Source organism: Kogia breviceps, chromosome 12 (assembly GCF_026419965.1).
Source record: "Kogia breviceps isolate mKogBre1 chromosome 12, mKogBre1 haplotype 1, whole genome shotgun sequence".
Classification (NCBI taxonomy): Eukaryota; Metazoa; Chordata; class Mammalia; order Artiodactyla; family Physeteridae; genus Kogia; species Kogia breviceps.
This window is the reverse complement of record NC_081321.1, coordinates 74,623,092-74,650,626: the sequence shown is the minus strand read 5'-3', so window position 1 is coordinate 74,650,626 and position 27,535 is coordinate 74,623,092. Positions and strand designations below refer to the sequence as shown.

At 35.6% G+C, this 27,535-nt stretch overlaps 1 long non-coding RNA gene across 9 annotated transcripts in view; it reads right to left on the bottom strand.

Moving 5' to 3' along the window:
• The window catches only part of LOC136792280 (uncharacterized), a 520,212-nt gene that overhangs the window by 357,783 nt on the left and 134,894 nt on the right, over positions 1 to 27,535 (bottom strand). For all 9 annotated transcript variants that reach the window (XR_010835849.1, XR_010835856.1, XR_010835850.1 and 6 more), the window contains one exon: positions 10,778 to 10,961. This is a non-coding gene — a long non-coding RNA (uncharacterized lncRNA). The remainder of the gene's footprint in view (positions 1 to 10,777; positions 10,962 to 27,535) is intronic.

The window sequence follows — 27,535 nt, the reverse complement described above, 5'->3', positions numbered from 1 at the left end:
TAACAAAGTGAAATAGAGAGTTGAGAAATTATTCAATGAATTCAATCCCTCTAATATACCATTTCTTCACAAAGCAGATAGTCATCCTGCCCTCTTTTCCCCTGACCTTCCATCTCCCTCCCCCATCTTTGCACCAAATTATCTTGTTGCCATACCCATTCTTCTGATGTAATGATGACGATGATTACGTATCACCATCTACCAAGCTCATATTATATAAAATCTTCTGTGCAAGAGCACTTGGCATTTTGCAAAAGATGAGACTGACAAGGGGTTAATCTCTAAAACATAAAAATAGCTCATACAGCTCAATAGCAAAAAAACAAACAACTCAATCAAAAAATGGGCAGAAGGCCTAAATAGAAGTTTCTCCAAAGAAGACATACAGATGACCAACAGGCACATGAAAAGATGCTCAACATCACTGATTATTAGAGAAATGCAAATCAAAACTACAATGAGGTATCATCTCACACTGGTCAGAATGGCCATCATCATAAAGTCTACAAATAATAAATGCTGGAGAGGGTGTGGAAAAAAGGGAACCCTCCTGCACTGTTTGTGGGAATGTAAATTGGTGCAGCCACTATGGAGAACAGTAAGGAGAGTCCTTAAAACACTGAAACAAGAGTTACCATATGATCTAGCAATCCCACTCTTAGGCATATATCTGGAAAAGATAAAAACATTAATTCGAAAAGATACATACACCCCAATGTTTGTAGCAGCACTATTTACAAGAACCAAGACATGGAAACAACCTATGTTTCCACTGACTGATGAATGGATAAGGGAGGTGTCATATATATATATATATATATATATATATATATATATATACACACACACACACACACACACGATAATGGAATACTATGAAAAGAATGAACTAATTCCATTGAAAAGAATGAACTAATGCCATTTGCACCAACATGGATAGACCTAGAGATTACCATACTATACTAAGTGAAGTAAATCAGACAGAGAAAGACAAACATCATATGATATAACTTATATGTGGAATCTAAAAAAATGATACAAATAAACTTACTTACAAAACAGAAATAGACTCACAGACATAGAAAACAAATTTATGGTTACCAAAGGAGAAAAGGGCAGGGAGGGATAAATTGTGAATTTGGGATTAACATATACACACTACTATATATAAAATAGATGAACAACAAGGAACTACTGTATAGCACAGGGAACTATATTCAAACTATATTCAATATCTCATAATAACCTATAATGGAAAAGGACCTGAAAAAGATTTTATATATATATGTATGTGTAACTGAATCACATTGCTGTACACCTGAAACATTGTAAATCAACTGTACTTCAACTTACAAAATAAAGCACTCAGCATATTTTGTCTCTTCTAATCCTTTCAATAACCCTGAAGTTAGGCAGTATTTTACAATTAGGAAAAGAGTTTCAGAGAAACTGAAATATCTGAATTAAAAGCACATGTACTAAATAGCAGAGCTAGGATTCAGATTAGGTAGGTCTGTCTGCTTCATCTTCCGTGGGGTTAACCACCAATCTAAAAGGCATCTCTGAAGACTCAGGACTCAAAGAACCTAAAAATTAGACAAAATGTCCAACTTAAAATTTCACACCCTATAAGAATGCATAGTTTTCTTCTATTCAAAGCATTTTTTGTATCAGTCTGAGTGTGGTTAATTGTAGCCCTATTTGTATGCGTGACATTGATGATTTTACTAAAATTTTTAAGTACAAAAATAATCTTATTGTACAATTATATTACATTAGATAGCAAGAAAAATCTTTATTAGTTAGCTTTGGGATATAGTGCATTTTCTCTCTTTCAAGTTTCTCTCTTCAAACTTCATCACATTTCTAAAATATATAATAAAGTTTATACTGAGAAAAAACTTAAATATCTCAAGTTCATATGTGTGTGTATATGAGTATGTGTACATATATTTTCACACATACATATTGCATGCATATAAATAATGTACATACACATTTACAAACCTACCTATTGCATATATGTAGTATATTTTCTTTAAGGAACATTTTTTAAATGCAGAAAAGCATTAAATATTATAAAAATAAAAATTAGAAAACAATATTCTTTAGTACAGTCCTAGGTATTAAAATAGAGTAAAATATATTCTGAAAAATGAAATTGAAAGAAAGATGCTAGAGCCATGAATTTAAAGTGAACATAATTTGTCCCTAACTGCTGATATCGAGTGATATTTATTTGTTTTTACAGTGAAGCAGAATAATTATCACAACTCTGTTAATTGTATACAGTAAAGGAAATTTTGGTTGTAAAAAATCATCTGATTTTATCTTTGACTTTTACGATCTCATGGCGTTTTAACCTTGATTATCAATCTGGATTTTTACTTTAAAAAAGAAAAGAAGAAAAAAGAAAAGATCTTAGCAGCTCAGAGTAAATTACAGGAAAGTGACTTGTGTTTTCTTGTTTGCCTTGAAGAAGTATTGTGCTCTATAAGGTTTTCATGTAAACAGGACCATCTGACTCTTTCCTCCCTCTCACCCTCTCTCCATTCATCCCCTTTTTCTTCCTTCTTTTCAATAATACTAACTTGTTTATTGTGAACCAACACTGTCCACAGTAACCGCCATGGTTTTTGCAGCAGGAAGTTGTGGAGTGAATAAGCACACACGATGTCTAACTTCTCACTCCTTCTCAGTACCATTGATTCCAGAGCTCTGGGACCATCTTTTAGCTGGAAGCTGAACTGATTAAATACTGATCATAGATTTCTTCTGCTGTAGCAAAGATTTTTGTTTTTTTGATTTTGTTTTTGTTTTTTAAGACAAATGATGGTAAAGTTTCTAAATGCTGATGATTCATTTTTGGACATTTGGGCATTAACTTGTAAAACTGAGTTCATCAAGTCTCTCATTGTGCCAAAGGAGCTGCAGCATCCTCCCCCTTAAGGACCACAGTTTGTTATGGAAAAGAACCAAATAATGTCAGATAATATAAAATGTATTCTTTGTAATACATTCAGCGTTGGGAGGGAGGACTTTTTCAGGAGCAATTCTGTAGGAAAAATCAGGAAGCTTTGCTAGGAGGAAGGCAATGCAGGAGGTGACTGCACTTGCTTTTTGGTATGAAACTTCAGAGTCATTTCTGTACATTTTAGAAACATTAAAACAATTGGCAGTCCTTTTGAAGAAAATGCCAGGGCTCCAGTAAGAGGAGGCTTGTTGAAAAGAATTAAGGTGCAATAGACAGAGATGTGGCAGCTCTTGCAGAACTTTGTTCTATGACTCATCTGCAACATTTTGCAAATTTTGATGTGGCGAAAGTACTGCATTATTATGATGTACCATGTGGTATCCTGATTTGTCATCTTCACTTGACATATCTTTTATTGAGGGGTACAAGAAGAAACCCCACATTGGCTGAGGAAAATTTTTCTACTTACATCCCACATGGAGATTTAAAAATATATTCCTAGAATTTGGCATTTACAGGAACATGTTTCACTTTTGTAGTTCTGGAAGAAGAGAGAATTTTTACCCCTTGAGTGTAAGAATCTATAACCCTAATATATCACCACTAGAGGGCCAATGGAATGCACCTTAATTTGGTAAATGGTGGTGGTGAAGGAGCAGTAAACAAACATTTGAATTTACTTTGCATTCTTTTTTTTTAATAGATCACCAGTTTATTATTAAAGGATATAACTCAGGAACAGCCAGATGGAAGAGAAACAGAGGGTAAGTTATGGGGAAAGGGCACAGAGCTTCTATCTCTCTCTTTACTTTGCATCTTTATCGTTTTCAGTTGACTGGTTTATTATTTAAAATTATATATATATATTTTTTGCCTTGTCACTTTGTTTATTGAGTTGAACAATATGTTCATTTTTTTCATGCACTGAGTCAGGTCCAATTTTAAAATTTTTCTTCCACAGATAAAACTATTGCCTTAGAAGACTCTACCATCTCAAGCTCCATAATTTTTCCATATAGTTATTTAAATTATTATGCAACATAGTTGTTACAATGGCACTTGGTATATGAAAGTAAAGAGAAAAAATATTAAAACCTACTCAGTGTAACAGTGATTGAAGAAAGGCATTCCTTTCATTGTAAGGAATGGAGTAACTTCCATGGTACAACTTTATGGATGAGAATGCCTTGTAATAAAGTTGTTTGACATATTCAGAAATTAAACTTTATAGAGACAAATATAAACATCTCAAACATAATGCTACTAAAAGCACTCAGTAGAAAATGTTCTCATACATTTATTACTATACTATGTCTAATTCTAGGTAATGAGTCGACTTTAAGAAACTTAAAAGACAATGACATTTCTGCTTTCATGGACTAATTCTTATTAATAATACTGTATAGAGATAAGATGAATGATGGATAATTTTCTAATATAAACTTTGCCGTTAAATTCAGTATTTTAACCTCAAGGAATATTATTCATCTTTCTAAGTGTAACAAATATGTCAGAGATGACCCCAATATGAAAGACCCAGATTAATTTCTGGGTTGTATCAAATTTCACTTGGTTTGAATTCTAACTAAACACTTGGGTCAAGTAAAGTAATTATTACATATATTTTATAAAATATGTATGTATTATAGGTACATAATATAAAATATAAAATATTTATAATATACATAATACATCATAATTATTTTACTTAACAATGTGATGGCCTGACTTGCAAGTACCCTTAAAATGAATAAATAAAGAAGCAAAGAAATGCCTTTCACTATAATATTTTCCTTGCAGTTTTTCTTCTTTGATTTCTGGAAGAATTAATCAATTATATACTATCTCGTCATCCTTTATACCTATTTTAATGTAATTGCCGCATTGCTTTAGATTGTTTATATGATGGTTTCCCCTATGGACCCATGAGCTTCTTGAGGGAGCAGACATTAATCTCTGAATCTCCATACCCATTTGTGATGTGGCCCTGTTGACTGAAATGACCAATAACCAGTCTATAATAAGAATAGAAGAGAATTTTATTCTAGCTAAACTGAGGACTATGGCCTGGGAGACAGCCCCTCATACAGCTCTGAGGAGCTGTTCCAAAGAAGCATGGTTTTCAGCACTGTTTTATATCTTGTCAGAACAAAGAACATCAAACATGATGGGTATATTCCCTAAAGGCTTCAAAAAAGGCAGATCAGCATGTACAAAGAGAGTTAGTATGGCCTCCCACTTGGGCACCTGGGAAGGGAGCCTCATCTTCAAAGGAATATTAGCACTTACATCCCAGGAAGGGAGACATTTATCTCTATCTTCAAAATGAACATTTTTTACTTCTGGGCAATGTATGCTTTTCTTTAATAGTTTAAAGTAGATGTACACTGTATGCGTAATAGGCCACAAAACAGGCTGTCCTAGTTAGCATAAAGTTTAAGTTAAATCATGTATAAGGTAGAATGACTTCCCCACACTTCAATATATGAAAATGCCTTCCATCAGCCCTTAACTTAGTAAAGTTAATTGGACTTCTTTTAATGAAGGTAAATTTAAGACTAGTGGTACAGACTTAATCTTTTTCCTTGAGTCTCCTTGAAGGATGCCTGTTTTCCAGTCACCTAGAAAGTCACACTCTTACATGGAGAGCAGGTCATTCATCCACCACATGCTGGCAATGTGCCCCAGTAATGCCAAATCAGGGCTGCTTTCCACTGAGCAGCAGACGTGTCTTTCATGCTGGCTTTCTTCATCCTACTTACTAAAGAAAGCTTAAAGAGCCTTACATTTTACTCAGAAGCTTCCACTTGTGTGTAGATGTTTATTATTCTTCAGAGATAGTTTATAACCTAAACACAAAAGTACTGCTAATTTATAATGACCCTATGATGTATAAGATGCTCTTGTGTCTGACAGAACACGTTCTAATTTTTCTTCACTACTTTATAGTAACAGTGATGTTAACAACAGCTTACACTTACTGAGCAGTTACTGCAAGGCAGGAGCACCTGGAAACACCTTCTACATGCTTTAACTCATTCAATGCCTTGCTAAAATTGGGCAAAATGCTCATTCTTCATTCGTAAACTTGAGGTTTGTCCTTGTCTGGCGTTAATGACATACTGAGCATAAACACCTGTCACAATTGAGTTTCCTACTGATAATAGTTTCCCCGCCCTCTTTCCATTAATAAAGCTCTTCTTGTTCAGTGATGGTCATGAATCCATCATTCACTGCTCTACCACCGCTTGAGCACTTGCACTGAGCCAGGAATTCCACTAGATATTTTATGTAAAGTACCTTATTTCATTTTAATAATAACCATAGGTGGTTGCTAGCATTTTCTCCACTCAATGTTGTAGGAAAATGAGGCAGAGAAAGATTATGTAACTTGGTATTGAAAATAATCATGTTGGAATTCAGAGTAACAATCTGATACAGAAGACTGGTGTGTGCCTACCCTCTACATTATCTGTTTCCTAAATCCACAAGTACACAGTTTATCACTGATCAAAACTTCTCATTTTTGGTATACTTCAATAAATAAGTTCTGGACCAGATTTTTACACTGATAACTTTCTACTTAGATTATAGTATTATTTTATCATCGAATCATTATTTTGTCACTGTTCTTTGGCAATACTACTTTCATATGAAATTGTTAGAATCACTGGATTATTAATTAGAAGGGCATGGACAAATTAAATTTCCTCCGTCTGCCTCAGTTTCTGCATCTTTCACATATAGTTGATCATATTCTCTCCTCTCATAGGGCTATGAGAATAAAATGGGAAAAAAACAGTTGAGAGGAAAATAACTTCAAATAATTATGATCCTTTGTATTAGATTAAAATGAAGAGATTTAGGATATCTTTAAATCTTAATTCACAGAAAAGTTACACAGTCTTTTACCATGTTAGGTCACAATAGTTCTAATGTAGGGCTGCTTTCTTAAAACAACAACAACAAAATCCTGTTAAAGATCTAAGAATTAAGATAGATTTCATATGATGACACTTTTTAATTAAGAAAATTTCTTTGATGAATTAATAAGACCTGTATGAACTTTATTGATTTCTAAGCAGTTCTTTGAAAAACAGGGGCTTTTCCTGAATCATTCGTAAATAGGTGATTAATCATTATAAGATATTACACACAATTTAAATTAGAATAGCCCCTTAATTTAGTTTATAAAACAATTTACTTTTGCACGTATATATTAGGTCATGTATCTTTGTTATGGTCATAATCATTATTTATGAGCCTTTGAATACTGGCCTTTACTATGTTATGTAAAATAATTTACAGTGAAGTATGGATAAGAAAGCTCGCTTTTTGTGTTCAGTTTTGATTATCTTGGAATGTTACAGGATTATATTGTGAAATAAAATTTGTTTAATCATACGCAAATGCCTGCTTAGTTGTGGGCCACACACAGCCAGAAAAAAGTAAAAGCAAAGCTTCATGGTTAAAAGTGAGGATTCTGGTCTCAAAATCCAGGTGGTTCAAATCCCAGCTCTATCACTTAATAATCCTCTCACAATAAGCAAGTTACTTAAACTCATACTGCCTCAATTGCCTTATTTAAAAATGGGAATAATGATTATACTCATCTCATAGTTTTTTTCAATTAAACTTAAAAATAATTTTTGAGATAATTATAGATTCACATGTAGTAGTAAGAAATAATACAGAGTAACCCCATGTACTCTAATCAGTTTCTCCCAATGATAATGTCTTGCAAGACATAGCACTCCAGGCTTCCCTGGTGGCACAGTGGTTGAGAGCCCACCTGCCGATGCATGGGACACGGGTTCGTGTCCTGGTCCGCGAAGATCCCACATGCCGCGGAGCGGCTGGGCCCGTGAGCCATAGCCGCTGAGCTTGTGCTCCGCAACGCGACAGGCCACAACAGTGAGAGGCCATAGTACCGCAAAAAAAAAACCCAACAAAAACATAGCACTCTTTCACAACCAGGATATTGATATTGATACAGTCAAGATGTGGAACATTTTTGAGGAGTCAGGACCCCTCGTGTTGCACTTTTATAGCCACATTCATTTCCCTCTTACTTCCACACCTTCTTTAATCCCTGTCCATCACTAATCAGTTCTTAATTTCTATAATTTTGTCATTTCAAGGATGGTACATACATGAAATCATACAGTATGTAAACTTTTTGCATTGAATTTTTTCACTTAGCATAATTCTCTGGAGACTGAGTTAGGTAGTTGACTATCAATAGTTTGCTGCTTTTTATTGCTTATTAGTATACTATGGTATAGGTGTACTACAGTTTTAAACATTTGCCCATTATGGAGGAATGTATAAAGAAGATGTGGTACATATATACAATGGAATATTACTCAGCCATACAAAGGAATGAAATTGGGTCATTTGTAGAGATGTGGATGGACCTAGAGAGTGTCAGACAGAGCTAAGTAAGTCAGAAAGAGAAAAACAAATATCGTATATTAACGCATATATGTGGAATGTAGATAAATGGTATAGATGACCTTAATTGCCAAGCAGAAACAGAGACACAGACGTAGAGAGCAAACGTATGGATACCAAGGGGGAAAGGGGTGCAGTGGGAGGAACTGGGAGATTGGGATTGACATATATATATTATTGATACTATGTATAAAATAGACAACTGATGGAAACATATTGTATAGCACAGGGAACTCTACTTAATGCCCTGTAGTGTCCTAAATGTAGGGGATATATGTATATGTATGGCTGATTCATTTTGCTGTGCAGTAGAAACTAGCACAACATTGTAAGGCAACTATACTCCAATAAAAATTAAATAAAAATAAAAAATAAAAGATATTTGCATATTTTCCAGTTCAGGACTATTACTAATAAAACTGCTATAAACATTTGTAAACAGGTTTTTGTATGAATATATGTTTTCATTTCTCTGGGATAAATGCCCGGAAGGAAACGTCTAGGTCATACGGTACTTGCTTATTTATTTTTTTAAAAGAAATTGCCAAACCGTTTTCCAGACTGGCCATGACATTTCCACCAGCAATGTATAAGTGATTCACCTTTTTAACATCTTCACCAGCATTTAGTGTTGTCACTAATTTTTGTTGTTTTGTTTAGTCATTCAGATAGGTGTGTCATAGTATCTCATTGGGTTTTAATTTGCATTCCCCTGATGGCTAATAATGTTTAACAACTTTTTATGTGCTAATTTGCCATCTGTATATATCATTTGATGAAATGTGTCTTCATATCTTTGCCTATTTTCTAACTGGATTGTTTTTTTTTTTTACTGTTGAGATTCGAGAATTCTTTATATTTTTTTAGATACTAGTCTTTTGTCATATACGTGGTCTGCAAATATGTTCTCCAAGTTGATAGCTCATCTTTTCATACTTTTAACAGACTGTTTCACATAACAAAACTTTTAAATTGTGATGAGGTCCAGTTTATGAAATTTCTCTGTGAGGGGTCGTGCTTTTAGCATCAAGTCTAATAATTTTTTGTCTAGTCCCACATTGCAAAGATTTTTACTCATGCTTAAAAGTTTTATAGTTTTACATTTTATAGTTAAGTTTATAATTCATTTTGAGATCCACATGTTTTTTGTTGTTGTTTTATTTTAACTTCCCTTGAAACTTCCTCTTTGATCCATGGATTATTTAGAAATGTATTGCTTAGTTTCAAAGAATTTAGAGATTTTAAAATTTTCTTTCTGTTAGTAATTTAAATTTGATTCCATTGTGTTTGGAAGACACACTCTGTATGATTTTGAATTTTTTATTTGTTGAAGATTGTTCTATGACCCAGTGTATGGTCTATCTTGATATATTACACAGGCACTTGACTGGCTCCCAAGTTCCCTACACTATTCTTTTTGTAAGCCCAATTCTCAACACAATGAATACGAACATAAATATATTTCATCAGAATCTTTGTTTATTTTATTTCTTCTGTTTTGGGTGGTTTTATGGTAGAAAAAGAATTAATTAAAAATCCTGGACTTCCCTGGTGGCACAGTGGTTAAGAAGCCTCCTGCCAATGCAGGGGACACGGGTGCGAGCCCTGGTCTGGGAAGATCCCACATGCCTCAGAGTAACTAAGCCTGTGTGCTGCAACTACTGAGCCTGTGCTCTAGAGCCCGCAAGCCACAACTACTGAAGCCCACGCACCTAGAGCCTGTGCTCCACAACAAGAGAAGCCACCACAATGAGAAGCCCGTGCACCGCAACGGAGAGTAGCCCCTGCTTGCCGCAGCTAGAGAAAGCCCATGCACAGCAATGAAGACCCAACACAGCCAAAAATAAATAATAAATTAACTAATTAATTTTTAAAAAATCTTGATATTGCTGTTAGCTAAGATATTCAAGTCACAAACTCACTTTATTCACCCATTCAACAACTATTTCTAAAGTGCCTACTACTAGGCCTTGAGGATACCACTGTGAGCCAAAATCTACCACATTGGTGAATGGGACAGGCATTAATCAAAGGTCATGGTAGGGAATGTAGAAACCTGAGACACATCCTCAGATGGACAGGAACTTCGTTCCAAGAGAGCATATAACAAAGAAAGCTTTCCTGGTCAGGAAAGCTCTGCTGAGCAATACCTGAAGAATAAGCAGGAGATACATTCTGGTGTAACTAAATTTCAGAGCAGAAATTCGCTTAACTTAGAGTAGTGGTTCTCAAAATGGCCTCAAGATGGTAAGTTAAGTTATCATCTGGGATGGTAAAATGACTATGATGGGAGATGAAGAGACCATTTTGATAATACATTATTAAATATCTCTTTGGGGTTTGTTTTACCTGCTGCTGGCCAGATGTCCTCACACAAATCTCAGATAAGCACTTCCTTTCTGTTTCTCCCACTTGGCCAAGAGTTAGCTCACATCCTTATGAAGTGTCTTTTTTTCTGCAGAGATCTCTTCAGGAGGTTTCAGGTCTCATGAATATTTCCTCTATATTCCATCTTTTCATTAGCACCTTCCTTCTGAAATTGAAAAAGGTTGAGTGTTTCTAAGGAATCTATGTGATTTTTTTCTTGGTTTTGTCCATGTGTGTATAATGGAGTGCTACTTATCACAAAAGACAAAGCAACCTTATTATATATGATAGGTTTAGTGGAAGGGGATAGGAAATATGATGAGAAGTTATAATCATTAGAGAAGAAAAATAAGCACAAATACAGATCATTAAATTCAACCTCTTCTTTTATATTTCTTTTTTCACAATATGTTCTCACAATCTTTTCTTGCCAAGGGTGTATTAGATATATTCATAAGTCTTCCTCAAGCAGTGTTTTCCTGAAATGTTCTTCCTTTCAAAAACCAAAAAGATTTATTTCAGTCTAGGACCTTTGATGTCAAACTGCAGAAGCTTTCCTTTAAAGGTGAAAGGAATTTCCATTTCAACTTCCATCTTTACTTGTTACAACATCCCAAGAAATTTGTTTGGATTTGAAACTTTACAGCCTTAGTCTTAATGAGAGATGTTATTTTTTATTTGTTCCACTTTCTGTTCCACTTTCTGGCCACCATTTCTCCCCCCAACACCCCCACTTTAGAAAGAGTAAATTAAATTAACTCAGTTATTTTTGAGTTATGAGACAGCAAAAAAAATTTTTTCCCACCTCTTAAAAATTGCTTGAAGCTTTATTTGAACTGGTTTAACACAAAAGTAGATTTAAACTTCACACTTGGCAGTATTATAAGAGGGGGGGAAAATCTAGCCAAATTTTAAAAACGTTTATACATTCTAAAGCTTAAAACATAAGTATTTTGTCCTGAATTTTTGTTATCCAAATACATTATGTAACAGTACAGGTGCACAAAGAGAATAGTATAATTTTGTTTACTTTAATTAAATAAAATAATCATTGACTACATGCTCTAAAGAAAGGGCCCAAAACCAGGAGAAAAAAATAGAGATGAGTAAGATTTCCTCCCTGCCACCAAAAGAGTCTAAAATTGAAGTACAGGATTATTATAGCACAAAGCAGGGGTATAAACAAAATTTTATGAGTTCAGAGAAGAAATAGATATCAGTCAGCCTGAAATGCTACCACAACCAACCTATTCCAAGCAGCTATCAATTACTGTTTGGACCAAAGCAATAGCCTCCTGACTCATCACTCTGATTTCACTCCTATTTTCCTTTAATCCATTCTTTCCAAGTGCCCAGATTGACTTTTGTTATGTAAATCCAATTATATCACTTCTTTGCTTAAAACTCTCTCCTTGTTTCTCACTGCACTGAAAATGCAGTCCAAATTCCTCACTACACCCCACAAGCTCCCAGCCCTGCTATGCCACCCTCTCTTTCAGACCCTTAAACATGCTAAGCTCCTTTCTGCCTTTGACGTTTTGCCCTTGCTCATCCTTGAGTTTGGAAACTTTTCTCCAAAATTCTGCTTTGACTTGCTCCTTCACATACTTCGTGTCACACATCGAATATGCATAGAAAGTGCTGAGAATAGTGCCTGGCACACAGTGAGCATTGTAGAAGTGTTAGCTAATAACATTTGCACCAAAAAATTTTTTAATAAGACATTTGGTGTTATGGTCTCAACACTTCACAATATATAACCCATGGGTTTATTATTATTAGTAGTAGTAGTATTAATTTGTCTGCTGGTTTATGATCTACCTCCCCTTACTACTTTCTAAGCTGCATGGGTCAATGACCTGGTCAGTTTTGCTTTCAGTTGGATTTCCAGGACCTAGAAGTGTGTCTGGTACATTGTGGTTACTTAATAAAAATATGCCACAAGAACTTTTTGAAGAAAATATTAAAAGTTTAATCATTTCAGCTTGTTTTAAAATGAGAAGTCCTCTTTAGACAAAGAGCTATGCGTGTTACTTGTTTTGGCTCAAAAACTGTGTTTGTGTTAGGAGTGGGAATGGACGGTAGAGATTTATTTTAGGGTATAGATGTTTGCAATGGTCACTGGGAAGATCTCCCCTGAATCATACTTTTCCATCAGAAATGCCCTTCCCCTGCCCACAGTCTGCCAGTAGAATTGTATGTCTCTGAGACCTGAAGGTTTGGGGACAGTTTAGATTCTACTTCTCCCTCCCCCCTCAGCTTTATTGAGGAATAATGGACAAACAAAAATTGTATCTATTTAAGGTGTACAGTGTTTTGATATCAGTATACCTTGTGTAATGATTAGCACGACCAAACTAACATATCCAACACTTCACATATTTACAATTTTTTGTGGTGAAAACACAATTCACTTTCTTAGCAAATTTCAAGTATACAATGCATTTTTAGTAACTATAATTATGCATTTGTACATATGTACATTTGATCTCTAAACTTATTCTTCTTATGCCTGAGAGTTTGTACCCTTTGACCGACATCTCCCCATTTCTCCCACTCTCCAGCTCCTAGCAACTACTCTTCTACCATTTATCAAAGTTCAACTTTTTCAGATTTCGCATATAATATGCGATATTATGCAATATTTGTCTTTCTGTGTCTGGCTTATTCACTCAGCATTATTTCCTCTAAATTCATCCACATTGTCACGAATGTCATAATTTCTTTCTTTTTTAAGGCTGTAAAAAATTCCGTTGTATATCTATACATATAAAGATATATCATCCTTTTTTATCCATTCATCCACTGATGGACCCTGAGCTTGTTTCCATATCTTGGCTACTGTGAATAATGCTGCAGTGAACACAGGAGTTCAGAGATCTTTTTGAGATAAATTTCATTTCCTTTGGATATATACTCAGAAATGGCATTGCTGGATCATATGGGAGTTGTATTTTTAATTTTGTAAGAAAATCATCCTGTTTTCCATGATGGCTGTACTAATTTACATTCCTTCAAACAGTGCATGAGGGTTCCCATTTCTCCACATCTTCACCAATAATTTTGCCTTTGTAATAATAGCCATTCTAACAGGTGTGAGATAAATATCTCATTGTGGCTTCCATTTGCATTTCCGTGATCATTCATTAGTGTTAACCTTTTCATGTAACTTTTGACCATCTGTATGTCTTCTTTTGAGAGATGTCTATTTACTTCCTTTGCCCATTTTTAAATTGGTTCATTTGCTTTTCTGCTATTGAGTTTTTATATACTTTGGATATTAATTAATTATCAGATACATGATTTGCAAATATTTTTTCCCATTCTGTAGATTATCTTTTCATTTTGTTGGTTGTTTACTTTGCTCTGCAGAAGCTTTTTAGTTTTATATAGTTCCACTTGTTGAAGGTTGCTTTCATCGCCTGTGCTTTTTGGTGGTTTTTGGTCCAGAAAAATCTTTGCCAATACCAATGTCAAAGAGATTATTTCCTATATTTTCTTCTAGGAGTTTTACAGTTTCAGGTCTAACATTTAAATCTTTAATTCAGTTTAGCTGATTTTTGTGTAGGGTGAAAGATAAGGGGCCAATTTCTTTCTTTGGCATCTGGATATCCATTTTCCACACTATTTATTGAAAATACTATCTTTTCTCCAGTGTGTATTCTTGGCATCATTGCCAAAGATTAATTGAACACATCTCTGGGAGGTTGTTTCTGGGCTGCCTATTCTGTTCCATTGGTCTATGAATCAATTTTTATGGCAGTACCAGGTTGTTTTGATTACACACCCTAATATGGTTTAAAATCAGGCAGTGTGATGCTTCCAGCTTTATTGTTCTTTCTCAATATTGCTTTAGCCACTCAAGGTCTTTTGTAGTTCCATACAAATTTTAGGATTTTTCCATTTCTGTAAAAAATGCCATTGGAATTTTGATAGGAATTGCATTGTGTTGCTTTGGGTTGTATGGACATTTTAACAATATTAGCTCTTCCACTCTATGAACATGGAATGCCTTTACATTTATTTGTTTCTTCTTTAAGTTTTTTCATCATTGTCTTATAATTTTCAGTGTACAGGTCTTTCACCTCCTTGGCCTAACATATTCCTAAGAATTTTATTTTTTTTTATGCTATTGTAAATGGGATTGTTTTCTTAATTTTCCTTTCTGATAGTTAGTGTATAGAAACAACTGACTTTTGCATGTTTATTTTATATCCTTCAACTTTACTGAATTTGTTTATTAGCTGAAACCATTTTTTGATAGAGTCTTTAGGATTTCTCTCTGTATAAAAATATGTCATTTACAAACAGAGACCATTTAAATTCTTCCTTTCCAGTTTGGATTCCTTTTACTTCTTTTCCTTGCCTAACTGCTCTGGCTAGGACTTCCAAGTACCATGTTGTTGAATAGATGCTGTGAGAGTGGACATCCTTGTCTTTTTCCTGATCTTAGAGGAAAAGCTTTTAGCTTTTCACTGTTGAGTACAATGTTAGCTGTGGATTTGTCATATACAGCCTTTATTGTGCTCAGTACATTTCTTCTATTCTAACCTGTTGAGAGTTTTTTATCATGGAAGGATGTTTAATTTTATCAAGTGCCTTTTCTGCATCTATTGAGATGAGATGACCATACGAGTTTTATCTTTCATTCAGTTAATGTGGTGTAACAAGTATATTGATTTGTGTATGTTGAACCATCCTTGCATCCCAGAGATAAATTTTGCATGATCACAGTATGACCACTTTTTTTTTGGCGTTACGCAGGCCTCTCACTGTTGTGACCTCTCCCGTTGCGGACCACAGGCTCCGGGGCTCCGGACGCGCAGGCTCAGCGGCCATGGCTCACGGGCCTAGCTGCTCTGCGGCATGTGGGATCTTCGTGGACTGGGGCACGAACCCACGTCCCCTCCATTGGCAGGCGGACTCTCAACCACTGCGCCACCCGGGAAGCCCACAGTATGATCTTTTTAATGTGCTCTTGAATTTGGTTTGCCAATATTTTGTTGAGGATTTTTGCATTTCTGTTTATCATGTATATTGACATGTAATTGTCTTTTCTGGTAATCTCTTTATGATTTTAGTATCAGGGTAATTCTGATCTCCTAAAATAAGTTTGGGAGTGTTCCTTCCTCTTTGATTTTTTGGAAGAGCTTTAGAAGGATTGGCATAATTTTTATTTAAGTGTTTGGTAGAATTCACCAGCAAAGCCATCTGGTCTGGGCATTTGTTTGTTGGGAGGTTTTTTATTACTGATTCAAACTTCTTGCTCATTATTGGTCTGTTCAATTTTTTTTTTCTTCATTATTCAGTCTAGAATAATAATTGCATATTTGTAGGATTTATCCATTTCTCCTAGGTTATTCAATTTAATGGTGTATAAATGTTCATAGTAGGCTCTTCTGACTGTATTTTGGTGGTGAAAGTTGTAATGTTATTTCCAGTCTCCAGAACTGAAAGAAAATAATTTTCTGTTGTTTAAAACATGCAGTATGTGGCATTTTGTTATGACAGCTTGAGTGGATTAATATAATTCTAAAGGGTATTTTGCCGGATATAGATTTCTGGGTAGAAAGGGTTTTTTTTTTCTCTTTCATTTTCAGCCCCTTAAACATATCCTACTGTTTCTTGGCCTCTGTAGTTTTACAGTTTCTGGTGAGGAATTAGCAGTCCTTTAAATTGTTGCTCTCCTGTATGTAATGCGACAATGTTGAAAGTCTATCTTAAAGTTTTTCTCTGTTTCTTTGCTAATTAGCATTTTGACTATGATATGGATAGATGTGATTTTCTTTGTATCTATTCTATTTGGGAAAGCTTCTTTAATTTGTAAATTTATGCCTCACATTAGTTTTAGGAAGTTTTAGGCTATTATTTCCTCAATTATTTAGTCTGCCCCATTATCTCTTCTCTTCCCAGAACTCCAAATAAGTGTATATTGGACAATTTGATATTAGTTCTCAAGTCCATGAGTATTTATTATTTATTCTTTCAATTTTTCTCTGTTCTTTAAATTGGATCATTTTTATTGATCAATGTTCAAGTTCATAGATATTTTCTTCTTTTATTTCCTTAGGTGTATTCAGTGAGTTTTTTTTTTTTTTTTTTTTGGTTTTGGTTTTTGGTAATGTTAAGTTATAGAATTTTCATTTGGTTCTCTTTTATAGTTTCTATTTCACAGCCAAAACCTCCTACCTTTTCATTCATTATGAGAATATTTAACTTTACCTGATTGAGCATAGTTATAATATCTTTAAAAATCCTTGCATACTCACTAAAACATCTGGATTATTTCAGGGTTGACATCTGTTGATTATCTTCTCTCTTGAGAATGTGTCAGATTTTTCCGATTCTTTGTGTTGGTTAATTTTAGATTGCAGATATTATGTTGTGGATTCTGTTATATTTTTGCAAAGAGTACTGACTTTTGTTTGTTTTTTTTTTGTTGTTGTTTTAATAGGCAATTAGCTTGACTGCATTGAAACTGTAAACTGTTTTTGAAGAGGCACCTCAAATTTTAGGTTTTTTTAAAATATTAAGCTGGAATTTATCCTTACATTTGTTAAACATCAGCTAGAGATTTTGGCAGTTTTTTTACATAATTTGGTGCTTCCTCTTCTTAACGTTTTAATTTTCAAAGTTCTACCTCTTTACCCCCTACTTTCTAACAGGTCTGGTTGTCCAAACTCTGTACTGCAATCCAAAAAGACTATGGTTTTCTATTGAAGTTTTAGCTACCTCATGTGGCACTGATTTCATGAAGCCTGATTGACTTACACCACTAAATCAAAAAATTTACCCTTCTTCCAAGGCTTGACTCTCCTCTAGAATCTCATGTCAGATTTTTAATTAAAAAATTTTTTTTGGTTGGTTGGCTTATTTTTATTTTTTCCAGAATTTATAGTTATCTTTGGAACCACTGGTTTAGTAGATGCTTACTCTGCCATACCAGCAACATGATTTCTCTTTGTTCCAGATCTTAAATGATCCATTAATCCAAAGAATCTAGGTTCCTTTAATTGTCGAATGGTGTTTAGCAACAAAGATATTGTGCTAGGTGGGCTCATAGCTTTTGAAGTATCACTGATTCCATGTCCTTTCAATGAGCAACGTCATATATATATATATATATATATATATATATATATATATATATATATATGAGAGAGAGAGAGAGAGAGAGAGAGAGAGAGAGGATGAGTTTACATTGATACCTGATAGCTGTTGTGTGCTGAAGAAGTGTGTCTCCCTCAGTTTCGTATGTTGAAGTCCTGATCTCTAGTACCTCAGAATGGGACTGTATTTGGAGATCAGGACTTTAAAGAGGTAATGAAGAAAAAAGTTGTCATATAGGTGAGCCCTAATCCAATTTGACTGGTGTCCTTAGAAGAAGAGATTAGGACACAAACAGCCCACAGACTGAGGAGTGACCATGCTGTGAGGACACAGTGAGAAAGCAGCCATCTGCAAGCTGAGGAGAGAGACCTCAGAAGACTTCAAACCTGCCTACACCTCAACCTTGAAGGACATTTCTATTGTTTAAGTCACCTGCTACACTAGTTTTGTTATGGCAGCCCTAGGAGATTATTACAATACCATGAATTCTAAACCCAGACCACAGGGTGTATTCTAGTTTGCTTCCTATCTACACCCTGTAACTTACTTCTCTGACCATAAGTAACATGGCTCTCATCATCCTTAATATATTTATTTATTTGATCAGTCTATCTATATGTAGTTTTCATTTCCACTTCCACTTCCTCTCTCACATAGATGAGCTCCTGTCGCAGCTTGAGCTCTAACATCTTGCACTGACCCATAGCCCCCTGTAGACTCAGTCATCCCCTGTTCAGGCGATGACTCTCTACTTCACATGGATACCTTCTCACTCTGCACAGACTCTCACACTCCATGTCAAGCAGCCCTCTGACGTAGAAGAATCCTCAAGTCACTTGGGCTTTGACGCCCCATTCAAGACTACTATAACTCTTCCCTCCACACCCTTTCCAACACCAGCTTGGACACCTACTTTGCTACGCCCTACCTAATGTCTGAAGACATGATTTGTTTTCTAGACAGAAACAGAACAGGGTAGGAAAGGGAAAGAAGTAAGGAAATTGATACATTCTCCTTTAAATTATAGTCAACTGAACTGCTTTTTATTAGCATTTATAGCTCCAAACAAACTTAAACATTTAGTACAAAAAAAAAGGTTGCCCGGAATTTTGTGATGAAAAGAAAACAATTGCAATTTTATTAAATTAAAATGTAGCAAAAGCCTAGAAAAATATTACTAAGCAGATGGCAGTCAGGGGTTAGAAAATAACATTCAGAGCCATACTTGTCAGATTGTGGAAAGGGTTGTATACGTATTTCCAGATAGTATCTTGGAATAGTGATGCTTAGCTTTTCCTCATTTTCTTGTTTAAAACCTTTCCCTTATTCAGATAGAAATATCCACACTGCCTGGCAGAGAGGTAGAATTATTATAGTAGGAATGAAAATATAAGGAAATAGCCAATACTCTTTGATGTCTAAAATAGGCTTTTGAGACACAGAAGAGATGACCTGAGGAAAGAAGAGAATACATTCTACATTATAACTGTTACACTGGACAGAGATGAGAAGGAAGCTGTAACTACTTCAGTTCTTACTCCTGGAAGATGGTGACCAGGACTGCAGAGCTGGGGATTGGAGTGAGCCACAGGGGTGAGACATGATGTTAGACAAGGTCAGAGCAGGGGACACATAGAGAGGAACCAAATTAACATCAATGACTGCTCGGCACTGGGGCAGGCTGTGCCAGCAAACTCAGAGGAGCTAAGCCAGTGCCTGTAGATCATTTGTTAACCAACTTAGGGACCAGAATAAGTCATTTGGCTTATAAGTCAATTATAAGTCATAAGTCATTATAAGTCATAAGCCCAATTATAAGTCATTGGGCTCCTCCTGTCTTCTCTCTGGATGTGGGTCTTCTACTGACAGCTGTCTTGGGGAATGTCCACCAGATAAACACCTCCTTACGCCCTGAGACTATGTCAAACCTCTTCTACCTGCCCCATAAAAAACTATCTACTACATTTTCAATGAACAAGGGCACTCAAAAACTTCTAGAATCTGTGGTTTGGGTTCTTGATGCAGAGAGCTGTTGGGGATATAGAAGGCAAAGCCTCCAGAATCTGCACTCTATTTGAACTGTAGAATGTTAAAACCCACCTCTAATGCACCCTCAATATCATATATCCAGGTAAAAGTCCAGAATCTGTTACTTTGAATAGCTCTATCTATTTACCTTTAAACAAGTCACTTTAACCTTCCTGAGTCACAGTTTCCTTATTTATATAACAAAGGTAATAATACCTAACTTTTAGGGTTATTGTTAGGAATAAATGAGATGGCCTGTTGTAACAAACCTGGCACATAGCAGACCCTTAGTAAAAATTATTACTTCTATCATGAAAAAAATTAACAATTGCTTCATTCTGTCTCAAAAGTGACCCTGTTCAAAGGACAATCAATAGCTAGTGAAAGACTTTTCCACTACTGTTGTTTAAAACATTTATATTGAATTCATTCATTCATCAGATATTTATTATTACTGTGTGCCAGATACCTTAATAAGTATTTGGGACACAGCGGAATCAAGTCAAACATGATCCTTGTTCTATGGACCTTAAAATACAGCAGGAGAACAGACATTAAACAATTAATCGGCAATAATTTAATTACAGTTGTTAGAAGTGTTGCAAAAGAGATAGACAAGGCTTTCAGCTTCCTACGTACAGCCCGTGGAACATTCTCTCTTGGAGTCTTTAACTTCTCTGGAAGAAGTTAAAGTTTGACTCCCTGATTGGAGAGTGCAGATGGAGAGATTCTGAGACCACATGGAAAGATAGAAGGATCTAACTGAACCCGGTTTTCTGCTTTTCTCCAGCAAGGTGCCAGGAATTTCAGTAAAAACATCATGACGCTGCAGAACAGACCACACATTCACTGCATACATATCTTCAATCAATATCATGTGGCACCAAATCACCCAGCCAGGTTTAATTGAATTTGCCACCCAAAAGAGTAATATCTGATAAAATGGTGGTAGTGGTTGTTTTATCACTAAGGTCTGGCCTAGTGTGTTATGCAGCAAAATATAAGACAGATTTTGAATTCTACTAAGGGTAAGAATTGTGTTCAATTCATAAAAATTTTAAATTACAGGCCATATTTATAGACATGATAAGAAAAATAAACAAATACGTAAACAATTAAGAAAATTTACATTAGTCAGAGGTTTGCTTTATTGGAAAGAGTTGGGGAAATACAGTCTGTGTGGGACTGGGACCACTGTTGTAACTTTTCTTGAGATGAGTCTAATGTCGAGTTTCCTATCATTGAACAAGTCCTGTTGTATATCTGGCAGAGGTCACTTTCAAGTAAATATTGTCAAACAGAAAGTCTAGAGAGCAGGTTTGTTGAGACAGGGCAGGTTTTCTTCCACTGGCTCTGTGCAGTGCTGAACTGCTGACTTCAGATAACATTCTTGTTGATAGGCATGTAGAGGAACCATATTATAACACACAAGAACAGTGTGAATAGCCTTGACACTGGTAGGTTTTATAGAAAGGGACTCAGCATAGTAGCAAAGAAACAAGGGCATCAGGAGTCAGAAGAACTAAACCTGTGATACAGCTCTGCTACTTCCTAGCTGTGTGGCTTTGGGAAAGTTACTGCAACTCAACTCTATCTATGGGTAATAGGCATTTTCCTTTTCAATATCCCAAAGATTTTTCCCTTCAGTCTTGACTGTAATATTGTAGCAGAGCTTTCAGAAAGTCAGTTTAAAATATAATTGTGTGTTTTAATAAATAGCAATTTTGTAATAATGTTTCCCTTTGCTTCTGAATGCTATTCTTGAGGGTTTAGCTTGCTTTTCAATTGTATGAGTGTCTATTAAAGTGAAGGAAGAGCATTTTGCTTTTGACTATAAAAGAGCCTCAGTTTTTTTCCCAAAGCTGTTCAGCAGTTTAAAAACCCATTTAAATATTCACTAAGTAAAATAACAAGAATGAAATGTTCATGGCATTTCATGAAGGTACAGTAGTCCCACCTTATCTGTGGTTTCACTTCCCATGGTTTCAGTTACCAGCAGTCAACCATGGCACAAAAATATTAAATGGAAAATTCCAGAGACAAACAGTTCGTGAGTTTAAAATTGCACAGTGTTCTCAGTAGAGTGATGACGTCTCATGCTGTCTAGTTCCATCTTGCCTGGGATGTGAACCACCCCTTCGTCCAGACGGTCACTTAGTAGGCACCTCCGTTATCTGATTGCCTATGGTAGTATGGCAGTGCTTGTGTTCAAGTACCCTTATTTTACTTAAAAATTGCCCCAATCAAAAGAGAGGAGAGGCTAGCAATTTGAATATACCAAAGAGAAGCTGTAAAGTGCTTCCTTTAAGTGAAAAGGTGAAAGTTCTGGACTTAATAAAAAAAGAGAACAACCATATGCTGAAGTTGCTAATATCTATGGTAAGAACGAATCCTCTATCTTTGAAATTGTGAAGAAACAGAAATCCACGCTACTTTTGCCATTGTACCTCAAACTGCAAAAGTTATGACCACAGTGTATAATAAGTGCTTGGGTAAGATGGAAAAGGCATTAAATTTGTATAAGATATTTTGAGGGAGAGAGAGACCACATTTACAAAACTTACTACAGTATATTATTATAATTGTTCTATTTTCTTATTATTGTTGTTAATCTCTCACTATGCCTAATTCATAAATTAAACTTCATCATAATATGTATGTATAGGTAACAACATTATATATATAGATAAAATAATGTTTTTATATGTGTTTTTAAATATATATGACAGTACTATCCATGGTTTTCAGCATCCACTGGGGGTCTTGGAACGTATTCCCCACAGATAAGGGGGGCCTACTATACTTCCGAATTAAGCTCACAGAATCATAGCTGGTTCATAGCCATTTTCGCACTGAGGTTTTAATACAGATTTTAGATTCTAAATGGCAGAAAAATTGACAGCTTGGGGAAGTATTTTTTTTTTGCTGTACGCGGCCCTCTCACTGTTGTGGCCTCTCCCGCTGTGGAGCACAGGCTCCGGACGCGCAGGCTCAGCGGCCATGGCTCACGGGCCCAGCCGCTCCGCGGGATGTGGGATCCTCTCGGACCGGGGCACGAACCCGCGTCCCCTGCATCGGCAGGCGGACTCTCAACCACTGCGCCACCAGGGAAGCCCTAGCAGAAAATTTGGGTTATTTATCTATAAAATACATAACACAAACTACTTGGTTTACTGCTACCCTAATGAAATCCCTAATTTATAATAATTGCATAAGACTTAAAAGAGTTGAAGTTATACAGTTAATTTTCTTAAACTACTATATTTATGAAGTGAAATCTGTGGTGAAATTTTACTATGATTTGATTTAAAGTATCAATGATTTTGCCCATCCTGGGTTAAGGTAATTTTTTTTAAAGACAGTAATTCAATTATTTTAGATTATTTTTGTTATAGTTTAAAAAATAAGGTGTCTGGTAGTTGATGTTAATACTTTTTTATTGTACTCTGGAAATAGAAATATAACTGTTCCTTCAAATAATACATTTTATACCCACTGAGAATAAGGATATATGTGATATTTAAGTAAAATTTACAAGCAATCAGTAACAAAGTATTCTTAAAAATGAAGGCAATACTAAAGAGTGCTAGATGTTATATTCAAGTTCTTTTGATAGAGAGAAAAATAAAATGTCAATCATAAGGCTTTGATACATACTATTTTAATATTAAAGAAAAGAGAACAAAGAGACAAATGTCAAAAATACTCCAGATATTCAGATAAGGTTTATAAAGTGATCAAATCTGTTTGTAAAAGGCTCTTATGAATATTTGTCTTGTGCAATGATAAGGGAACAGGGTGCTCTGACATACAATTGTTAAATCATTCTAGGAATATTAATATTAAGAATTTTACCCATTTTGTCCATTTATTGTGCTGTGCTGGTCGATGCTTATATTCCTTGCTCAGGAGAGGTTAAGGGGATAGAGTTCCAAAGGATTTGAATTAGAAGTAATCCAGGGGCTAAAGTTACTTGGGACATTAGGAAGAATCATTACCATGAATAAATTATCTCTGACCTATGTATCAAGTTCAATTCCTGTGATGAAACACAAATGGTTTTTCCACTTTGCCACATTCTTCTTCCTTCTTATTTCTTTTTGGCTCCAAGAATGTATTTGATTTGTGGAAAATCTAGTGGCAAAGACATTTATACAAAATTGTCTGTAGTAACTTAGTTGCTAAAAGGTCTGATAGGAGCCATTTGGTTAAAGAAGAAAACAATCTCCAGGTAATCTTGTTTCTTGCTTCCCTCTCCAACTTTTATGGACTGTGTAAAGTATTCAAAAAGAGCAAGAAAAAAATGACAATTATACATGGCAGATACCGCAATATACTCTATATTTCATTTCAACTAAAATCTCTAGTCTGATACGTGGATTTTCGTCTATCCCATATTCCCCATTGAACATAAAACATTGTCGTACCAAGATTAAGAATAGAGAATATTGGGCTCTTGTCCTAACACTACTATTTGTCTATACACAGTTAAGTATAAATTTAAGCTGGATAATGTAGTCTCTTCTATGGCTCAAGTGATTTAAAAAATCAATGTATGAGAAAAAGTGCGTACCTACCCTTTACAAGATACAGTAATTTAGTTAATGAAGTATGATGACCTTAAAAGGAAAGCATCTTTCCCCAGGAGGTATGAGTCTATTCAAGAAGACCAGACATGAACACAAGCAGAATTTAAAATAATATATTAGGCAAAACATATATAGCACAAAGTAGTGTGTGGTTGAATTGATAATTACTCTGACTCCAGTGAGCAGCCCCAGACTCCTGAGTCTTTCCATCAGTTTTGAGTGTTTAACCCTGTCTAGAGAGCAAAACTGAGTGCCTCTATCACATTCCCATATACAGTAGTCAAAACAAGAGATCCTTATCTTCTTAGTCCAAATTACCCCACACTCTGATGTACCTCTTCTGATCTGAACTCAGCCTCTCAAAAAGAAAAGGAAAAGTCCTTCTCTTAAAACCCCACCACTTTGTCCTTTTGAACTCTAAATCCGTAACCAGTGAGCTTATTTAAATTCTTAGTCTCTTCTCTGATTGTTCCCTTCACATCTGTGTTTTGATTGAAACTGAGCTGTCCCTGAGGAAACTGCCTCTCTTCAAATGGAATCAAAGCTGTTTTTCTTTCCTGTCTTGTCTCATGTTCCTCAGGGCCAGGAGGAGAAGGGGACACCCTCCTTGTGCTACATTGATGGCTTCCAAACATAACCACCTCCTCCTTCCACCAACACCTTGCTCATCTGAAGCATGTACTATCAGGTTGTACCACCCACTCCCTCACCTCATTGCTTTACCCACCAATCTCTTGTTAAACCCTCCATTCATTCAATGTTTTAGCTCTGCTCTATTTGCTCAAGAGTCCTTAGAATAATTATTTTTTATTCTCACCAAAATCTGGAATCCACTTTCTTATTATTCACCAGTTCTCACCTGTCTTCACTTCCTGCATTGTCTAACAGAGATGTTCTAATCCATAGTAAGTAATACGACGGTAACGAAGTTAACATTTATTGAGTACTTTCTCAGTGCCAGGCACACTACTCAGTGTTTTACACGTTTTGCATTCAACTCACCACAACCTTATGAGATACAGTCTATTATTATTCCCATTTCACAAGGTCAGTCGTTTAAATCACTTTTGTTTTGTTTTGTTTTGTGGTACGCGGGCCTCTCACTGTTGTGGCCTCTCCCGTTGTGGAGCACAGGCTCCGGACGCGCAGGCTCAGCGGCCATGGCTCACGGGCCCAGCCGCTCCGCTGCATGTGGGATCTTCCCGGACCGGGGCACGAACCCGTGTCCCCTGCATCGGCAGGCGGACTCTCAACCACTGAGCCACCAGGGAAGCCCTAAATCACTTTTTATTTATTATATTTTGCAAATGATCCTCAATTCCCATACCTGCTTCTTTTTCACCATTGTTCTACCCTGCATGGCCCTGACATTGAAGGAACCCAAGCATATGTCTTCTCCCTACAGCAACCAAACAGGCAAACATGGTGGGAATAAACAATGCAACTATTTAGACTGATTTCACTTTCAATTTTATGTTTATGTTCTCAAGTGGGCAACTCTGGACTGCTGACCAGGGCTAAGTTCCCACTCTTCAAGACAACTATTTCATCTTCCACACCTCCCTTTCCTCACTTCTCTCTCACCTGATGACTTCCCTTCAAACATCATTTAGAAGTAAGATGCCATCCAGAAAGGAAACTCCCTTATTTTCACACACATAAATTTGTGAACATAACTGCCCCTGAAGCTTTCTGACTTCCCTCTCCCCCGGACAGTGATAGACTCTTTGTTCTTCCAATAAAAAACTGGGCCTTGTGCTTCTGAACTAAATCCCAGCCCCATCTCAGCCTTTCAAAGATTTTAGTCCCTTCCTCCTTTGGAATTATTAACATTTCATCAAATCTATTAATAAAAACAGCATAAAAATTGTAGGTTGCACCATTATTTTGTATACTTTATATTATTTTCTTTAATTGTAGTAAAACATATAAATAAAATGTACCATTTTAACACTTCGCCATTTTTGAATGTACAGTTCAGTAGCATTAAGTACATTCATATTGTTGTGCAACCATTACCACCATCACCTACAGAACTTTTTTCATCCTTCCAAATTGAAACAATAACTCCTCACTCTCTGCCCCTACCCCAATCCTGGCCTTGGCAACCACTATTTTACTGTCTCTATAAATCTGACTGCTCTAGGTACCTTCTATAAGTGAAATCATACAATATTTGTCCTTTTGTGAATGGATTATTTCACTTAGCATAATGTCTTCTAGGGTCATCCATGTTGTAGCATTGATCAGAATTTCCTGCATTTCTTCAGACTGAATAACATTGCATTGCATGAAAATACCACATTTTGTTTATCTGTTCTGCTGGTGAACATGATTCCACTTTTTGACTATTGTGAATAATGCTGCTATAAACATGGGTGAACAAATATCTATTCAAGTCTCTGCTTTCAGTGTTTTCAGTGACATACTTGGAAGTGGAATTGCTGGATCAAATTCTATGTTTTGTTTTTTTTTTTTTTTTGCATATTCTATGTTTAATCTTTTAAGGAACCACCATACCACTTTTCATAGCACCTGCAAAATGTCACCTATCCATCAACAATGCATAAGTATTCTAATTTCTCCACATTCTTGCCAACACTTGTTCTTTTCTTTCTTTTCTTCTCTTTCTTCCTTTCTTTTTTTTTGTAATAGCCTTTATGTACAATTTTAAGGAAAAACTATATATGCTTAGACAGGAAATCTTATCAGAAAACTCCCAAACACTGGGACAACAAAGGCCTGCATCCTCAGTATAAGGATATGTGAAGACAAAAGTCCATTAGGCAGAAAGAGACAGCAATAGAATGAGTCAATCTCAACCTTGACACAGAATGTAAAGAAGAGAAAAAAAAATTGGCCCAAGAATTGAACACAAGCCAGTCTTTAAGCAAGTTGCCAGTCTAAATTCATGTTACCAGTGATATTTAAAGACCTCAAGTAAAAAATTTAACCTAAAGAGGAGTTTGGTGAATATGGACACAAGGTAACTCGTAGAAGCAAATGCAAATAT